Source organism: Rhea americana, unplaced genomic scaffold, assembly GCF_003343005.1.
Source record: "Rhea americana isolate MKP2758 unplaced genomic scaffold, rheAme1 scaffold_2, whole genome shotgun sequence".
NCBI lineage: Eukaryota > Metazoa > Chordata > Aves > Rheiformes > Rheidae > Rhea > Rhea americana.
Window position 1 is genome coordinate 12,977,700 of NW_028186149.1, and position 19,877 is coordinate 12,997,576.

Sequence of the window (19,877 nt, forward strand, 5' to 3'; positions counted from 1 at the left end):
CCCCCCAAGTGGCTCCCCTCCAACTTCATAACCCCAATTTATTTTTGACATTGCACCATAAGACTGAAATGATTAATCTGTAATAGATTATCTCACAAATCTGCTACAGAAGAACAGAGGATGTGATTTGCTCAGGATTTGGCACACTGGCGATGGCATGTCACAGTGAAATGTTTAATGAATACTGCACAACAGAAAAATAAAATGGGGAGAAACTCAGCATATTGGAGATGGGCTTTTCTATAAAGGCAGCGGTGCGAGGGAACTCATCTTCCAACAGTTGTGTCGATCACCGAATGCTGAATTTCTTACTAGTAATTGAGCAAATCATTTCCATCAACTTTCCAGAAAGACTTCTCTAATCTTAGGTTCAACACAACCTACCTCGAACTTGCTTTTCTGAAGTGCTAAGCACCTATTAAATAAGAATGAGGCGTTTACCCMACCTTTTGGTTGCCACTGGGAGGTCACAGGATGTATGTTACAGAAGTGCAAAGTGTAGTTATTTGTGGGAAGTGCCGCATGCCTGGGGGAAACGCAAACAGCTAGATGACTACACCACCTACTTGTGCTACTGACTGTTCACCTTGATTTCAGAGAGTAAAGGATGTTTGTAAGGAACTTGCTGCATAATTTACTGCACCTTAAAACACCATTGGTAAATCTGAGCCCATGGAACCCAGTTAAAAAAAGGCAAATATATTTTTTCTGGAAGATGAGTATCTCTTGTAGTAAACTTAAAAGCCAAAAGTTCTCAAAACAAAATCAGAGTAATGTCTAGGTAACAGGCATTTTCTGGTGACACTGACAATGTAGCTGAAGGTTAAAAAAAGTTACTTTCCTTTTCTCTCATTTTAGAAATTGCTTAGGAATACTAGAAACTTGAGGAAAACAAAATCTCTCTTGTCTGTCTGACCTTGGCCAAATGCTGAAGAGCAATCACCCACTTCAGAGCGAGACTTCGCAAATGGCAGGCAGGGTAAAGCGGGGCTGTATCGTTATTGCCATTCAATGGCACCTTCCTGCTGCTAACCCCCCAATTTTCTTTTTGCAGCCTCTCACTATTTACTAAGTAGCTTGAGCTAAATATGATTCTCTAACTCCTATTTTCCCCGTCTTCAGGGAGATTTACCTGTGAGTCCTGGCTGTCCTTTCTGGCCTCAGAACTTGAACAAAGATCTCCTCACGGTAACAGCGTTGTCAGCAATGCCTCTTCCYGGGACCTGCAGGGACTTCTCCTTTGGTAGGTTCTGCCAGTCTTTAGCCTCCTCTTTTGGGCCAGCAAGGGTCTCCGGCTCTAGGCACTTAGGCCAGAAGTGAAGCCAACTATCCCCTTTGAGTGAGCTACCAAGCAGCAGCTGCCTTTAAATAGTCAATCCAAAGCAAAGGTGCAGGACAGCAACATCTCTCATGGAAGTATAGGAGRCTGGTGGCAGTCCATGGGCAAAACCCCACTGACAAGCAGTGGCTAGGAGGTGTCTGAAATAGTCCAGGGTACTGTCCCATGAGCCAGGTCTGCTAGCTGGACATCCTTGACAGATAACACCAAGACAGCTGTATGCAGTTATCTCTACAGCCTATCAAAAGAAGATGGAAATACTTTCATATTAGGGTGGCTTTTTGGCCCAAACGTGGACTTTGTTTCTTTATGTGTGGTGATGACAACTTTTTTTCCTTTTATCCAACAGTCAAACAGACTCCTGCTTGCCTGGAGAGTGCTGACGCAATCTAACCTTTGTAGCAATACACAACATAGCAATGAGCAACAGCACAAGAAAGCAAACAAGTCCAAGGAAAGAGGGGTGCTGCTGCCACCAGTTCTTCCCTCTGTTCAGGCCCTGCTCTCCCCTAGCATAATCAGAATTTGTGTCTTTTCTTCCCAGTTAACCGAGCTCCAGGGACAGGCTCCATTTTGTCTCTCTGTTGGGCCACCCTTTCAGGGAGGTAATTTAGGCTTTGAAAGTGTACTTCTTGGGGATTTTTGACTCAGGAGATAGAAAAGATGGCATTAACAGCTAAACTTCAGAGCGAAAAAAATGATCTGCCAAACAGTACTTGATGCTTTCTGGGGCAGTGATGCTATTTTTTTCCAGGTCATTTTGTGAGTATTGCCACATCTATTTATTGTCTCCCTGGCTACCTCTTGGCCCTCCTGACCACAAGCTGAGGTCTCACCCTGCAGTGCAGGGATGGAGATGGGGTGGAGCGGAGAGCACAAAGGTAGGGAGTCTCATGCAGCTTAAATTTGCTCTGCTGGGTTTCACACCTCCAGTGGGAAATACCTGTGTCTTACAGCCAGAGTGCTCAAAGCCACTGCCTCAGAGCATGAGTTGGGGCAGGTCTAGGGTGCAGATCTGGCCCAGCAAGTGGAAGACAGCCAGAGACTCATTCCTGCCTCTGCCACGCGCTGAGATCACTGCCGGCTTCTGCACCTCCCTTCCAGCCGTGCCATAAAGAGCTGTTTTAAAGGCAGTTGTGCTTATGAGGTGTGTAACTCTTCTGAGGGTTTGGGGTCATTTCAGCATCAGGAAAATCAGACCCCAGAAGAGCTGGCATGCAAAGCAGGCATGCATGGTGCCACCACAGACAGAGCCCTGGTCCCAGGTAACGTGGAGCACCGTTCCCCCACGGTGGCCTTGGCTCCGGCGCGCTGCGAGTGGCAAAACTGATCAGCAGCTGTACTGGCTCTGTGAGAGCCGCTGGCCCATGGGGCTTCAGTGGTCTTGGTGATAAAATGTTTCTAAAACGTAAAGAGGAATGGACTATTTTCGAAACAGGCAGCCTGAGATTGGCTGGATTTCTTTCCAGAGTCCATGTTTTAATTCTTTTTTCTCTCTTTTTTTTTTTTTTTTTGGTGAGAGCCAGCGATCATAGGAATAAAGTGGTTGGATGATCTCACAGTTTATGAACTCTCCTTGCCTGTGCATTTCTAAAGGTAACAACTGTAGATGCTGAGATGTCTGCACTTYGGACAAAATAAATGATGTAATAGTAATAAGAGAATACAGCCATAACAAACCCACTAAATTTCCATAAATAAAGCCTCACCCATTAAATCACTAATTATTATTCCAATTCTGATCTTCAGTTACTCAAAATGAGCTGTTTTAAAAAAGGATTTGTTAGTCTAAAGCAATGTTAAAACATATGTCCAAAAGTAATACATTGGTTTACTGTGGAACAATCCTTCTGTTATTACAAGAAAATTAGGACAGGAAAAATAAACCTTATCCAGTGAAATCAGCCATATGAGAGAAGAATCCTTTTGAAACTCCCTCCCAGAAATCCCAACCTGAGTGCTGAATGAGGTAGACAGGCATTAATGAGCAGGAGAGCAGTCTTCCCTGGATTCCTGCCCCCRTAATGCAGCAGAACTACAAATGGACGGGCATGAAAGAAATTACAGATTCGTTACAGATATCTGGTGCTTGGTGCCTAAAAATTTAGTTCAAGAGGCCTCTCATTCTGCATACAGAAGTGAATCAACAGCAGAAGCACTTCTGACCTGCCTGAAGATTTTTAGCATTGTCTCAACTTTTAATTTTTCAAATTAAAATCTTTCCAGGCTAATAATTTTCTGTTCTTAGATTTTATTTACTTTTTAAACTCAAACTGTATAAATTTCAAATTTGTCAAATGACTGGACAAAGCAGTGTTAAAAATTGAACTGCACTAATTACTAGCTGAACAGCATAAAAAGCTCTGAATAAATGTCAGTCTAGGAGATAAGAGCTTATCTTAATCTAATGACTCCGCAGACTTAATTTGTCAAGCCAGCCTAGTTGATGAAAAACAGGCTTCTATTCTCCAGCATTAGCAGCCACTTCTTTCCAAATCTTTGAAGTTGGACAGTAATACCATCAGTGTCATCCTGCAAAAATCTGGTGACCAAGCCAATTTCATTCCTATTGTCCTGTTACACTAATCAAAGTTGTTTTACCGGTCTTGGTCTTCAGTAGGTGAAAATGAAGCCAATTTATTTTTACATTTGTTATATTTTGGGGTAATCACTCTTAACTCCACTTCTTCCCCTCTCTCAACAGTGTGTTATTAGTTGCAGTGCTCTTCTGCTATCAGAAAGCAAGGCTTTTCAGCAGGCCTCCACAGACAGCATAGTGCTATCCCAGGAAAATTCTGCAGTGCAGGACAAAATATGCAAGTGTGTGTGTTTATTTGTATAGAGAAGAATAATTGTGAACTCAGGCAGTGAATCTGATCTTAAAAGATAATTTTAGGTTTTGAAAGTTCTTTGCTAAAGGAGCATTTGACATATTTAGAACTAAATGCACCAAATGTTCATACTATTTGGACAAAGGGGCTTAATAAAGAGAAAAAAGAAATTGGCAGCAGTTAATGTTTCCAGTTCCCCACTCTTTAGCTAACCCTTCTAATGGGGATCTGGCCAGCCTTTTTATGCACAGTGCCCCATTTCAAAGGATACCATTTAAGCATGGTATCCTTCATCCCAGTCCTAATATTTAAACAGGGATATGTTTGGGTTAGAGGAGTTACTTGGGAGGCAAACTTTATTCTTATGATACCCAGGAAGATTACAAGTTAGAAAAAGTTAAGAAAAATAATAGGGTTAAGGTGTGACCTATTGAGGCAAATTATAGAGGCCGGGGTCAGACCTGCCTGCTGCTCTGGCCTCTGTTACCATTAACATTATTAACTCTATTGACATTAAATATATCGAGCTGGATACTCACTCTGTTGCACTCTTTTTTTTTACAGCAGTGTAACTCCACTGACTGCAGTAGAATTACGCTGGCATGTAACCAGTAAAATAGAGTGGAGAACCAGACACTTTTTTCTAGTATTACTTCAAAACTGCTGATGCCCAGACATCATGCTTCCAAATCCCACTCTCCTCACCTCTGCCTCCCTAGACTGGCAGGAGGGCAGGGGTCGGAGGCAGCAACTCACGTGCTCAGTGCCAAAAATTTTGGGAACCTTTGGAAGCATTTCACTGTCTGGTTGTGATCACTCTTCTGGATAATACAGAGTGAATCTGTCAGATTGTTTACAAGTGGTTTGTTCTTTAGGCAGAAAAAGCTGCCTCCCCCCAAATCCAGCCTTGACAGGACTGCAAGAGGAYTGTGTAGGTCACTTGATGGCACATCTACACAAGTATTTAGGAGCAGGCCCACTCACGTGTCCTGTTTCAAAGGCTACTGTGTGAGCATGGTCACCTATTTCAGCATCTAGGTCCTCCTGGGTATGATGGGAKTCAGAAGCCAACCCTTTAGCAGCCAAAGCCTTTGAGCCCCTGCAGGCTGGCCATGTTTTCTAGCAGGGCCTCACACACAGCGATGTAGCTCCTCCGATCAGGAACACAGAGAGGGCAGGAGGCAGAGTGGAAAGCTTGGCATCTGCAACAACATTAAACCTGAAGTTGTAATTTCTGCAGCTTGATTGGGTTCTGCATCTAAAGTATACAATGGCATCTTTCAATACCCTAGGTAGCACGCCACTGCTTATGACTGTTTGCTGTCAGCTGAGGTTCATAACACCTTTTCTTTCCTTTTCCACCAACAAATTAGGCAAAGGAGCAGAGTAGTGCCATGTAAAGCCCTCGTGGTTCCAAATGTGATAGGGAAAGACAAGGCTGGTGAATAAGKTAGATTTCCACAGATATTTAAGTACCTCTGGATGCATTTCAATGTTTGCTTAAGATTTTTTTCTAAGCTTCCAGGCTCCTTGTTGCCAMCAGGAGCTAGGAACACATGGGCTTTTGAAAATCCCAGACCCTGAAACATACTTAAGCGCTGTTGCCTGTTGCCTATTGCTCCCTGAGATCTAGACAACTAAAATCTTTGAAAGTATTGGGCTGTAGTCAGTACCTATCTGACCCTCTAAACACAAATATCTGGTGCATGTTTGGAGTATGGTCTGCAAGCTTGAGGACTCATCTGACCAAAACTTAAATTATATCCATTGATTTCATCGTGGAAGTGACRGTCCACTCTTAAACATGCCAAATTCATTTATGTTAGGGCTATGGCCTGAAATGTTTGTGTTTTTTTGTTTTTTTATTATTTTAAGAATTAACAAATCCTCRTTCCACCTGCTCTGAGCCAGAGTTTAAATCTACAGGCCGTTTCCAATGCAAGTTGAAACAGAAAACGACCACACCAAAGTGAAATTTTCAAAGTGACATTTGAATCCGCTCTCTGATGAAATTCCACCTGTTGATCCAGTCAAATGATTGTAGTCTCCATGGGTCCATCCTGCAAAGTCTCCTTSACTGGCTTATTACTACAATTCTTCAGGTGCACTGTGACCGTCTTTCAATAGACGACAGGTTCCAGCTAACTAAGTGGAAAAATGAAAACTCCCAGAGATGAAATCCTAGTCCTTGTGAAAGCTATGGCAAAACTGCCATGGATATCAGAGTCCACAYGTATCTTCGGACATTATCTCAAGTTTGAATTTCCATTTGAATYCTGACTTCCTGACTCTCTGCAACTTTGACTTAGAATAAACCAGTTCATCACCCTTTCCTCAGTATCTTAAGCTTTGAAGGGGCGGTCTCACAAAGGAGTCAAGCCTTTAGGGGTGGTGTACTAGGATCCAGCTGGCTTGGGTTAGACTGTCTATAATCAAACAAAGATATTCCAGAAGACTTTGTAGTCTCAKGGGTCTCTTGCCTCCTTCCATGCCTTCCAACATGCCTTCTACCACCTACTCCTACCATCCTATGAAAAATTTACCTGCTCCAATCTGCAAAGGTGCCCTGCCATTTTGGAGTGTAGCCTACAAGGACAGCAAATGCTAAGGAAAACTAAAGCCTTGTGAAAGAACAAAGTTGAATGCTTTCTTACAGGAAGAATGTTGTGACATTGGATCTGAGGGCTATGGATTCAGACCAATTTGACTAGCGAAGTGGAATAACTCAAATCTAAACACAGAAAGGAGCCTGCCATAGTGAGATACAGAAGTAGGGAGTCAGCTGTCAAGCTCGAGATTGGTCTTAATGAAATATAGTGCAGAAAAGCCAATAATGAGCTAAGGCCTACAGTGAGGCTTCGGCTAGCTGGAGTCACTTAGCTTGGCAAACTGAACTCCCCACGCTGGCACCACTATTGGAGACACTACAAGAACAGCCTATTGAATCAGGATTTCCTTCTTGATCTGCAACAGCGTATCAGTTCTTACGCCTTGTATGTGGGTGCACGGCAATATGTGCTAACTTATATGTCTTGCATGGGTTTTAAATGGTCTCTAACTATAAAAGTTAATGGCTTTGATGCAGCATTCCTAAAAGGAAGTGTTTGTCAATTCTGCTGTWAGTGTTTGAGCTCAACAGTCTTAACTCAATTTGTCAGATAAGAGAAAAACATGTTGGCTTATATTTATGATTTATCACTTCTATCTTAGCACTAGAGATGTTTGGAGAAAAAACAACTCTTTATTTTGTGTTTTGCTTTGCATTGYTTTTTAATCCATACAAGCCTTGCCAGGAAAATCTGTAACACACCTATACAGTGTCAAACCTGCTGTGGAGAGGACATCTGGAAAGCACRGAGTCCAATATTATTATTTTTGATAAGTCAAATATAGCTGGGAAAAGCAGAGATTTGAAGAYAGGTAAGAAATGGAGAGGAGTCTGTGGTGAAAATCTGAGGCYCATGCAGTAGCATGGCACTGGTCAAGGTAAGAGACTCTGCTAGACTCCGGGGAGCAGTGATACCTGCTACTTCATATGGCTCTTGGGCATATTCAGGATTCTTAAGCTGAGATGGAAAAAGGGATAAGCCTGGATCCTCAAATAACTAACAAAAGCACAAAAGAGCAAAGAAACTTGTAGTGAGTAAAGAAAAAGAAAGGATACAAGCTATTTGTTTGAGGGAAAAAAGGACTAGATCACTTCAGGAATCCCAGTGCTTAACTGCCTTCGATTAAAATCCTCACAAAGATCCCTCTGATGACCTGGGGCAATGTAAGTGCATAGGTGACAGGTTGGTAATCAACTCTCTAGCAGCACCAAAACAAGATGTACAGTCTTGATAATTCCACCATATGCTTATGATTGGCTTTTGAGACCAATAAAAGCATCGGGCCAAAGCAACTAGAAAACAGTTTGGGTTAATTTCAGTGGTGTGAAAAATAAGTGCACACTTATTTTTGTCAGTCAGAARGAGAGCAGTGCACCCACAATTCAGGTTTCTACAGATTCCTCTCTTCAGTCTAACATGTGAGGAGAAGACACATCCATGCTCTGCAACTCCTTTGATTTCTCCATTCCTTAGTGTTGGCAGCGACTGCATGAAAGAATTTCAGGAGAGCAGCAACATTTCTGGAAGGGTTGTTGCTATCATGTACAACTGATAGAGATATGTCTTTGAAACTCACCTGCAAAGGTCCACAGAGGGCTGCTGAAAAGTTTGCATTAGCCTCTTGCTTTTATAATACTTCTGTGTGGAGTAGAGAATGARATGGAGATGGTAACTTTGGCTTCCCCCATGTTGACGGCTCTCTCTCCTTTCATTTCGGAATTGCTAAGTGCACACCAAAGTTTTTCYACTTCTCTTGTTTCAAAGGGAAACTCCATGCACCCGCAAGTACCAATAACTACTTCCTCTGGTCTCCAYGAGGTGTTCTTTGCTCAAACACCTTCCGTGTACTTTTCGGAAAATGAGGCAGATAATATGGGAAGAGGAATAGCTGCACTGATTCTTGGGACTAACAGAAAAGGTACCCAGTTAAAGGACTTAGCGGGGGGCCTCAGATTTGCTTGCAGAGTCCCTGTGTGTCTTTTCTTGCGATCAAAGCGACTGTGAGAAATTGCAGTTTTCAATTCATTTTTTGCATATGGGAGAGAGGATAGCTTTGTGCAATGGCTGTTTAAAAATACTTCAAAAGAACTTGAATCAGTCCATGGCTGTGCTATATACAAATTAAAATAATTGATTTTTGGCAGCCTTTTAGGAGATCTATAAATTAAAGGGATCACGTTTCTGATACATTTTGGGGGCCTTTATTTTATGTTGACTTTCAGAGTGCCCTCCCTCCTAGAGCTGGAAGTCAGCCACCAGAAGAGTGCTTCTCACTTTCTTTTGCTCTGCTCTCCTGTCACAGGAGTCATCAGGTCTCCTTCAGGAGTGCCCATGGTCACTGTGGGTCCTGGCCCCACGCCAGCTCTGCACCCTTCCCTTTCATTTCTGCTTTGGGAACTTTACACGGAGAAATAAAAGCTGTTCAGAACCCAACCAGAACAACCCGGCTGGAGAGTTAGTTCCCCTCCCTCTTTCTCCATCAGTAGAAACTGATACCCGCACCCAGCTTGTGTTGCACCTGGGCTGTCCCCATTCTGTGCACTGATGGCAATAAGTTCAGCTCTGCCTGTGATGACCTAAAAATAGCTCTCAATTAACATTGCATTTCAAGAATTGGAAAATTTCCCAGAAGTCCATTCTTTTTTCCTTTTCTGTTTCATTACATTTTACAGTAATAATACACAAGCCTGTAGAAAACATGACGGGTAATGAAAAAATGTAATTAATATAAGCAGTGTAAAGCATTTTTTTTTCCCTCTGTTGTCCTTGCAGAAAATTACTGCTTTAAACTGAGCAGGATGTGAAAATGCATAAAGCAAACAGTAATATGCTGTGGTTTGTAAATATCTTATGCAAAATAGTTAAGTCAACTGCTGTTTATTTTTCTTACTTTGTGTCACAAGCTCTTACTTTCTTTTGTTCATTACTTCTTTCATTTGTTCTTTTTTTTCCCAGCTTGCTTTCTTTTATCTAAAGGAAGCCACTGAATTAACCATATTTTTCCTACTACAGCTAACTCAATCAAATGTATAGGACAGGCTACTCTGTCTCTTCTTACCACCTCCTCCTGTTTGTTGGCTCTGAAATGCAACACCCACWGCAAAAGTGTGATGAGTTAGGACCTCAACATACTAAGGATCTAGTCTCATTGTTTAGGGATTAAAAAAAGAAAAGCATCCTTTTAGCCCATAAACAAACAAGCAATTACCCCAAATCCTGCAACAGCATTGTTACAAACTAGCATTTCTGACTGTTGCTGCAGGATCCTGTAGTATTTTCATAAGGCTGCCTAATCAGAGTTTTGGAATGGGCTGTGAGCAATACGCAGTCAAAATTAACGAAGATGGCACGGTATATGCCAGCTCTCCTTGGGATATTTCTCTCTGGCTATCTGTAGAACTTGTAATATCCAGTGATATCTGAAGGTCACCGCAGAGTTTCTGCGCTGCAATACAAAACAGCATTCCAAACACATCTTCTGTGGCCAGACAAGAAACTGCTTATGGTTTATTTTCCCTCCCCCCGCTCCCTGCAGCTGACATCCAGCATTAGTTATTGTTTATTTTTGTCTTGTTCCTGGTTCTAAAGGTTTCCCTTACGGCCCTGCTTTATGTGAACTTTCAGATATCACTCGGGGCCTCTCTGCCTCATCCCCTCTGATGCAGGCGGCTCCCCTGTGAAGGTAGGTTTCCCCAGCCGAAGCTCTGCGCCTCTCTCCTGTGGCATTCTGTGCAGCCATTTGGAGTCCCAGATGTAGGAAATGAAATAATCCACGCTCATACAGTCATGAAAGTGCCCATCTGGCACACAGGAACATCACGCATTGGAAGCACACAAGCGTGAGCTCACTTTTGTTATGGCATTTCATAAACAGAGATGCAGCGAGCCAGCAAGTAAGGTCCTTTGGATAATAACAATCGCTTCCACCACACATTGTGTTTAAAACATAGCAGAAGAAAAAATCAAGACAAACTGGAAAGATTTGTTCTGAGGCTTCTGAGGAGAAATTTCTACTTATAAACGTTTTTTCCCAGTGGCCTGCTGTACTTACATCTCTCTGGCTCTCTCGCGCTCTCGCTCGCTATGTAGATGTAAGACAATGGTGACACTTGAAATGTAGCCAGTTAACTCTTGGTTAGCTCTGAAAGCTCTTCTTCCTCACTGCTCTGTTGAAAAGAAAGGAAATATTAGATCATACTTACAAAAGTGAGTTCTATAAAAACAAATTGCATGTTACTGCTTTCTTATCACTACATAAAACTCACAGAAACAGTCTAATAAATGACCTCACCACTCAGTTTTGAAGTATATAAATTAAAGACAGCAACAGATAAGTCAAGAGAGATTAATGTACAGTGAGTGTGCCTGTATATGTGTGTATGCATGCCTGTATGTGGATATACCCATATGCTGTTGATATTCAACCTCTGGAATTACAATTAGAGGAAAAGGCAGATGTATAAATTCATCTTGCTGGGCAGTGTATATATGTTGCAGTAGTGTCTGATTAATTCAGGACTTGAACACTATTTACTCCAAGACACAAGGTTTCTACAGGGATATGTTGTCTAATAAAAGGGTGGAATACAAGGAAACAATGAACAGCCCAAAATGATGGACTAAGTTCAATACCAGTAAGTAAAAAGCAAGGTTATTTATATTATTTTAGCTTTGTAAAGTAATTGAAAAAAGACACCCTAGGCATTTTGTTGGATGTTGTTGCATGCTGTAAAAAAAAGCTTGGGATATATTAAACTTCTGGAAAAAACACCATTAGCCCTCATAACAGTGCTAGATCTTCAGTGGGATTGCTCCTCAAAGGGGTGAGATTTTTAGGGTCAGGAAAGAGCAGAGAGGGGTGTCATATCTCCTGAAGCATATCTGGAAAAACATGTTCCTTCCAAGTGGGGGCCTGAGTATGCCAGGGGCAATGGCCACTCTATGGTTTATGATCATTATAATTTATGGATAATAGTAAAAGAAAATAGTCTCTGCATTTTACATGAGCCATTTTTGTATTGTACTTGGCAAACAATATCTGGTCCAGTGTATTTTAAATACTAAATGCTAAGTTGGGAAAACAATGAGATGTTTGTAAATATGATAGACCATTACAATATACTGCTTCTCATTTGAAAAGTCATTTGTGCAAGAAATGATTATTGACCCATGATATGTAAATGATTGAAATGCAGAAATTAATATTTGGGTCAACTCATGTATTTTTCAACCATGAAATGAAAAGCTCAGTATTCACATTCCAGTTCATACATGAAAGCTTTACAGCACTATTACTTGGCTATTGTATTAATTTATTATTGTCTTAGTTAATGATATACAGAGTTATATCTCTACTTTCAGACTGATCAAACCATTGCTATGCCATACTGACGTTTCAGCCCAGGAATATCCCTTATTCTGGACTCTTCTCATCCTAGTGACAATAAGCCAAATTCACAGTCGAGGTAAGCAGCACTGCTTGCCATATAGCAGWGTTTGGCTCTAGCACATCCTGAATGTCATACGTGCAGGACTACTGCACCGCACCTCTTCGAACTGTTCCCACTGGGCTTCCTTCTCATCTCATTCACATCAGCTTTACACCACTGTGATGCTACTTATTTACTAGAGTTACTCCATGAGTATAAATAAGCGCAGCATGAGAACCATCAGCTGCATTTGTTACTGTAAGATAGTTTTCCTTCTGCACYGGCAGAAGTACACGTCAGCACACGTCAGCCCCTCCAGCTCAAGCTGACTTACGTTACAGAGAATATGGTGCTCACAAGACATGCGAGGTCTTCAGCCCAGAGACTCAGGTTCTCTCCTCCTCCCTAGAAGTGGCCCCAAGACCYGGAGCAGCAGCACTTCCAGCCTCTGCCCGTGCTGCCCTGCTCAGTGCCCGTGGCAGTGGGACGCTGGCCCTGCGAACCTGCGAGGAGCCCTGGCTCCGGCAGCCGCTCRTGCACAGACGCTCTGATGGGCTTGGCAGCGAGGGGCAACCTGTGAAAGCAAGAGCTGTGGCATGGACTGCTCTTGGGCTACYCTCCATTACAGTTTATTTCCACTGGCTATCAAGCTTATCCGGATTGACTCTGCTTTAAGCACAAAAAGCCAAATAATTCATTAATATTCTACAAACTGTGTGCTCCGCCTTCATGGATTTTTAAACAGAAGTACACACTGTGTCATTCTTYGTGCCATGAGTCCACTCGATGTGGACTCCTTAATGAGATGTACAATTTAAATAGAAATAAGTGCATGAGTGAAGCACGTGTACAGTGATATTGGTGATAGAGAAAATGAATGGAGAATGGGCAGAATAATACAGATAATACTAAAAAGCAAAGCTCAGAGTTGTATCAGAATTAACCCATGAAACACAGCACGTTTCATGAAATGGCTGTTGTATGTTCTAACAACTACAGTGACTCAAACGAATTAGATGGAGGTAGCATTGCACGAGGACTGCCGCCGGGTTCATCTCGGCTCGGCACTGTGCATATTGCTGACTTCTCCGGCGGCCTGGTTGGGTGTCTCAAGCCAATAAGGTGACAATTATGGTGGCCCCAGCCAAGGGCGGCCTCGGTTTACCTTCACTAGTATGAATAAGCTAAAAATTTACCTCTAAGTCTGAGAGCAAAACTAACTGCAGAACGTAAGACGCTCTGAACATGTCAGGGAATTTGATGGGAATACCTTGGAATAAACACAAACAGTTTAGATAAAGCCCCCATTTTAATTGTATCAATTCTGCCAATTAATGATAATGGAAGAGCGGTCCAATTAGCTAAATAGCTAATAGTTTTATCAAGCAGAGGCTGGCAATTTAAAGCAAACAAATTCTTTCTAATTTTATCCGCTTGCACACCAAGATGTTTAAAGGATAATGGGGGATCCAATAAAGGATATTGCTCAAATAGAGCTACATTTAAATCGCCTAATGGCTTTAAGAGTTTTACCCCAATTAACAAAGAAGAAACATGAACATTCAGTGATTTCCAGCACAATATCTAAAACCATCATTAAAAAAAGAATAATGTATTCCCCAACTAAAGACAGAACGGAAAACATCACTGACATTTCCCTTAAAAATACTGATTTCTCCTAAAACAAAGGCTCCACTGTAGCAGCAAAAGTGTCAGAGAAAAAGGACTCTCCTGTCTAAGTCCTAGTATATAAATCATCTTCAAACTATGGTCATTAGTTTTAAAATAACTGTGGATTTGAATAAAGGAGATTGACCTATCTAACATATTTAAGACCAAATCCGACTGTTACCTAAATCTGAAATAAGTTAAGGCTATTGAAGAGAATCAAAAGCCTTTTCAAAAATCAATACTCAGAACAAATTCCTCATGATCATAATTTTCAGGATAAAAAATCCATTAAAATGATGTCTTTGATTGCTATTAATGAAGCAATCTGGAACAAATCCAGAATGATCCATATGGATAATCAAATCTCTCATTTTCTCACATTTTAGGGGGCCCAGATTTGGGGTCTGATTTACGAGACAGTGATGGATGAAAGGCACGTTTCCTTCAGACCCTGGGCTGCCCAGTCTGGACAAGTCTGTGCCAGTGGATGGCACAGTCTTGAAAGGGATCTAGAGGAGAAATACCCTCACATGCTCAGTGAAAGAAGAGCTCAAATAAATCAGCTTCCAGTATTCACCACAGATCTCCAAATACCTCTGCTCCTCTGCTGATGTTGTGGAGGCTGTTGCAGGCTGCAGTGAYGGCCGAGCTGCTGCTGTAGAGGTGGAGAAGGGTGCTTCTGATGGGAAATCTCAACAGACTTAACTCAACAGTCGGGACCATGTGAGTGAAGCAGGTTTCATGGGGGAGYTGTTGCTGCGGGGTGTGCACAGGTCCATCTCCTATGGCTTTTGCTTTGCTTCCGTGACTGCTGATCAGACACAGCTGCTCCAGAGCCTGCTGGGTGGAAGTGGTGTGTTCCTAGGAGACCCGCGGTGGTCTTTTCTGTAACAGTCCCCTCTTTTGAGGCTACGCTTTCCAGACAGGAGAGTCCAGCACCTCACCCCTCAGCAGCCAACTTTAGGGCCTGTTCCTACAACCAGTCTCTCCATCTGCTAGCTACCAGTCCCTTCCTGGCATGCCCTGCACGCTTGGCCTCCCTTTCTTCCAACTCCTCTTGCCCCTGTGTCCCCTGTTGCTGGCCCAGCAGCTCTCTTATCTGGTGCCTCAGCTTCTCTTTGGGGCAACTTGCAAAGGTGACACCTCTATTCTGGTTGCCTGGGAGTGGCTGAAAATGCACTGCACATGCCAGCAGCAGATTTTGAAAATTTCAGGAAAAAAAAAATTGTGCTAGAAAATAGAAAAGATGACATAGTTCTCTTTCATGATTTTGCTTTTTTGTTGCCTTTGGGGCATCTCTCTAGGGTAGGCATCCACCTCCTTCACCTTCCCTTAAAATCTGAGTTGCCTATGGTCTGGGAAATGTCACATCCTACATAATGCTCCTGGGCCCATGTCATAGGGCCAGGATTTGGCCTTCAGTCTCTGAGCAACAGTGATTCAGTCAGAATTCAATAAAGTGCTTGTGTTATATGAACCGTGTAGGAATCGATTTTTATTTGAAACCAAATTTTAGGTTTCAAGTAAGAACAAAAAAAAAAAATTAGATATCAGGTCAATATGCTTTGTATGGGTATCACATTAGGCCAGAAACATACTGACTATATTACCACTGTAAATTAACTTTGAGTTAGGCTTAATTTCACAGTTGCAGCATCCCCTTCTCCCTCTAACCTACTGACTGCATACTGGGAAGTTGAAAGCTCAGGTGCTTTTTTTTTTAATATTTTCAAAAACAGCAGATGCACAATGTGTTTAGAGGGCTGATGTATATGTAAGGAATAGTTAGCAACAGAGCCATCTGTCTTTCTATCAGCTGAAACTGTATATAAAAACTTCCATCCGAACCTCACAATCAACTAACAGTCTCCTGTTGCTCCCATCCCTACAGTTCATCTCTGCATTTAAACTCCATGAAAACCTATACAACTAAAACCTACAGCTTCTGCTATGAGTGCTGTTTCTACCATGTTAGCTATATAAGGCTGTAGCAAACTCACAGGATCCAATTTCTGAAGATGCTTCTCTGTAAAAGGGTGTCCTTGAGTGACCACGGGCCATATAAATTGCTTCTCTTCCACATGACTCCCTGCAATTGGGATAGAGRTCGTTTTCTTTCCACACTTTGTTCAAWCTTGTGTGCTCAGTCTTAGGTTTTCGTTTACAACATTTTTACTAAGATCCACCTATTCCTGTACTTTGTGTCAGGTAATCACCAGTAGTGGAGGTTTAGAAATGAAAGGTCAGAGGTTGCTGTTTCAGTTGTGGCATGTACTCTCCCAGTTCCCAGCAACTTGAAGCTCAGGTAATCTCTATTTTAAGCTTGTTTGGACCAGCTGCTATCTGSGGAGGTTACAGAAACCTTCAAGCTAGTCTGGAGGCCAACTGTTGGCAACTCTTGAGAACACATGGAGACTGCCTTTATCATTGCAGAGTCCCTCTTTCTCTCTWTATATATATTTACTACTTTTAGAGGTCTGAAATGATATGTGTAACTCATCTAGACAGGTCGCATTCATTCCTCATTGCCCACAGTGCTGAACAGCTTTCCTCAAATCCTTTAATGGGCTTGAATCCAAATGGTGAAAGCAGATCAGTTACCAAGAACTGTCTGGAAGGAAAAGAGAACTGTTAGGTAAATTGGGAATATTCACAGTAGTCCACCAGCAACATCAGCATTCTCTCCTGGTGATTGGAGAGAGTGAACATTCACTGCTGAAACTTGGGTATTTGTTAGAGCAAATGTACTAAGCTGTGGCATCTGTAGGACAGCRTGGGATGGTGGAGAAGGCTCCAGAACTGACCCAAGCTTGCCAGTCCCAATCCAGCCCGGCCAGGTGTCAGCCTGGTGCATCTATGATGACTCCAGAGCACCTCTCCTACACAGAACAGACATCTCTCTTCAGGAGAAGATTTCAGGAGTATCCTTGAGACAGTCCCCTGGTGGACTCAGTGGAGAGATCTGACATCAAAAAGAAGGACCCTTTATCTATGCAGGTGCAGTGCCCAAGACAAAAGGAGCAGGCAACGCGGCAGAAGCATTCAGGGTAGCGTTTCAGCTGCCTGCACCCGCCTCGTAACAGTGCCTTGCACTGAATCTGAGGAGGCTTTTCATGATCATTACGTAGAAGAATTCTTCTACCATGAGCTCAAGTTACGAAAAGTGAGAGGATTTCATTGCTGCCAGCCAGAGTAAAAAATGGGATATGTAAAGATTTCTTCCCAACTTTATTAAGAGTCTCCACTAGTGACACTAATGGGCAACAGCAAATCACAGTCACAGTAATTTTTTTAAACACTTCTGTCATTAGTAAGCTCAGAGATGTAGACTGGAAAATACAAACACAGTTATAAATTCCATTAACTTTTCGGAAACCAAAGAAGATTTACCACAAAAGGAGAACAAATTTGCTCCTAGTTACAGTGATGTAATTCCAGGAGAGCTGACAGGGAAGCACTAACTCAAGGAAAAGAATTTGCTCTGAGCTCCGGGAATGTGTGTTAGGCTGTTCTGAATAGATATATCTATCTCTCTATATTGTGCGAAAGAAAGAGAGAAAGACTTTTTATGTTATACCCATTAAAAAGAAACTCAAACACATAGCTTATTTTTATAAATAAATGTGTTACCTGAAGAATAGGCGCACASACCCTCATTTGTATAGGATTTGGTATACATCTGTGCTCTTCGACAGATTATTCCAAACCCTGAGTATTTCATATAATTAATGTCAATATGCTTGGCTTATTTGTTATAAAAGAGAAGCATTTCTAATTAGCCTTTTTGATGTGTTAAACTTCAGTATTTCTCCTGAGTGTTTTCCTTTTTTCTTTTCTTTTTTATTTTTTAACACTCCTGCACAGAGAAAGAGACAGTGTAAGGCTTATGCACTACTTAAGTCTTACTCTGAAGTTTAAGTTGCATGTAAGTGATAACTAGGCCTCAGGTTGGCCCTCAACATTGGGTGAGTTTCACCTACTACAAGCAATGCCAGGAGTCTGCATACTATAAACTGGCCTTGTGACAAGTCAAATATTCAAATTTCCTGTTAAATTCAACCAGCACTTYGCATATTTCCATTTATTATAGTGACACATAAAGTTTAACTGAAGTAAACCTTCCTTGCCTTCACCGAACCTCTGGACRGTCTTCTGAGAAGAACAAAACCTTCACRGCAGTGACATTCAGAGGTTCATCAYAACTGGCCAAGGGCACAAGTAAATCCTGAGCAGTATAAGAGAGCACAAGTGTGRTGAGCTCCCCAGAGGCAGCAATAAGGAAAGTCAAGGTGAGCACTTTTTTTTATCAATTGACCCTGCAGAAAGGTCAGACAAATCCAGTGGGTTTTGCCAAGCCGAAGTAATTCGTTGTATCAGCAACAACTATCAGGAGGGTGGAAGGGTAAGCATACAGACCCAGGTCTCTTACCACTTACRCCTCTTTCCCTCAGGAGAAACTCAGCACTGGATTTAGATTTGAGTAAAACCACTGTACCAGACTGACCGGATGTTTGTTGGAAGTAACAGGAACATTTTCCCTTTATTTCCAATCTTGGACTAAGCTCTAAATGAGATCAGTGCTGGAGCTGATCTGTGGAGGCATACAGGAAAAAAAAAAATGCTTCTCTATTAAAATGGACAAGCAAAGTACTTTACTAAGGAGTGAAACAAGATATGATATTCTAAGCTCAGGTTGTTTTTCTTTCCTGTGTAGCTCTCATTTAACACAAAGAAGCTCATTTTCCATATCATGGGGCACTTGATCCTGGGCAAAAGATATAGCATCTTCCCTAGAAGCAAGAAGGCCTTACTTTACAGCTTTAGCAAGACTGCATACATCAGCCTTGTTGGTTGATCAGTGAATTCAAAYAAGAACAGCAAATTCCTAAAACTTTGGCCAAATTGAGTGATTTTTTGGTTGTTSAAATAAGCCAGTATTGCTGTGGAAACCTGGAAGCAGTAGTCAAGTCTTGGATGATTTATTTAGTAGGARTCATCTAGTAGCTAATTGTCTGTAATTTTTAACCTCATTCACGTACATTGCTGATTCTTCTTCCAGCATGTGCAGCTTTCTCCTTAAGCTTTCTTACATATCTGTATATAAYACTTCCAGACAGCAGTTCAACTTTATCACAAATATTTTTATGAACTTGCCAAACCACATCCAAGATCTTCAGACTCGAAAGTAAAAGATAAAATCATCCTCAGAGGGCACCTCACCCATCTCCACCCAGGCACATGAAAAAAACCTCAGCTTCAGGCTCCAACATTTTACATTTATAATCAGTCAGAGCTTTGTGATTTTCTTCAGTGATAGAATTTTCACCTTTCCATTCTTTTGCTGGATTTTTCACCTTGGATCCATATCAAAAGAGAGAAAATACTGTGCGCCATGTAACAGAACCATGCACTCTGTCTGCATTGCATATCTCACCATCTCTGTGGTACAGGCCCTGGTTAGTTTGCCCATCACTAGTATGCCCATCAGTGACTGCAGATGTACCACAGGAAGAAAGAGTGATGACCAGCTAGTAGGGTTTTGGCTGTGAGTGGAGAAGACTTTTGCACTACTAGCAATAAGTTTTAGAAGAGATCACAGGTAACAAGAACACTTAAGACATTTGATCATTGTAACCTAGATCTTTCCAGTTAAGTTCCAAGAAGAATCTGATTCAATGTGTGGTTCTTCTTCCATCACGGCTTAAAGATGGCCCTGGTGCCTGCAGAATATTTAAGCCGTAAAAACATTATTACCGTCGTGAGATTTCTGGTTAATCTCACGYGATTCTTTGTAAGATAGAAAATTATTTCTTTTCATTGTCTGCATTCAATTATTCTGATGCATGATTCAGCAACTGTCACATGTCCATCTTGGGGTGGCCTCATGCCACTAGAGGATGAAGTGAACTTTCTGTCTCCTATTTGTATGTTTATGAAGAAGCCTGACAGAAGATGGAAAATATTCTATTTGGGCAATATTATTACTATAATCTACAAT

At 41.8% G+C, this 19,877-nt stretch overlaps 1 long non-coding RNA gene across 1 annotated transcript in view; it reads right to left on the reverse strand.

Annotated features, from left to right (window-relative positions):
• The window catches only part of LOC146596763 (uncharacterized), a 234,630-nt gene that overhangs the window by 9,096 nt on the left and 205,657 nt on the right, over positions 1-19,877 (reverse strand). The window contains exons 8-9 of the long non-coding RNA XR_014895678.1: positions 14,474-16,490; positions 10,831-10,945 (exon numbers count right to left, since the gene is read on the reverse strand). This is a non-coding gene — a long non-coding RNA (uncharacterized LOC146596763). The remainder of the gene's footprint in view (positions 1-10,830; positions 10,946-14,473; positions 16,491-19,877) is intronic.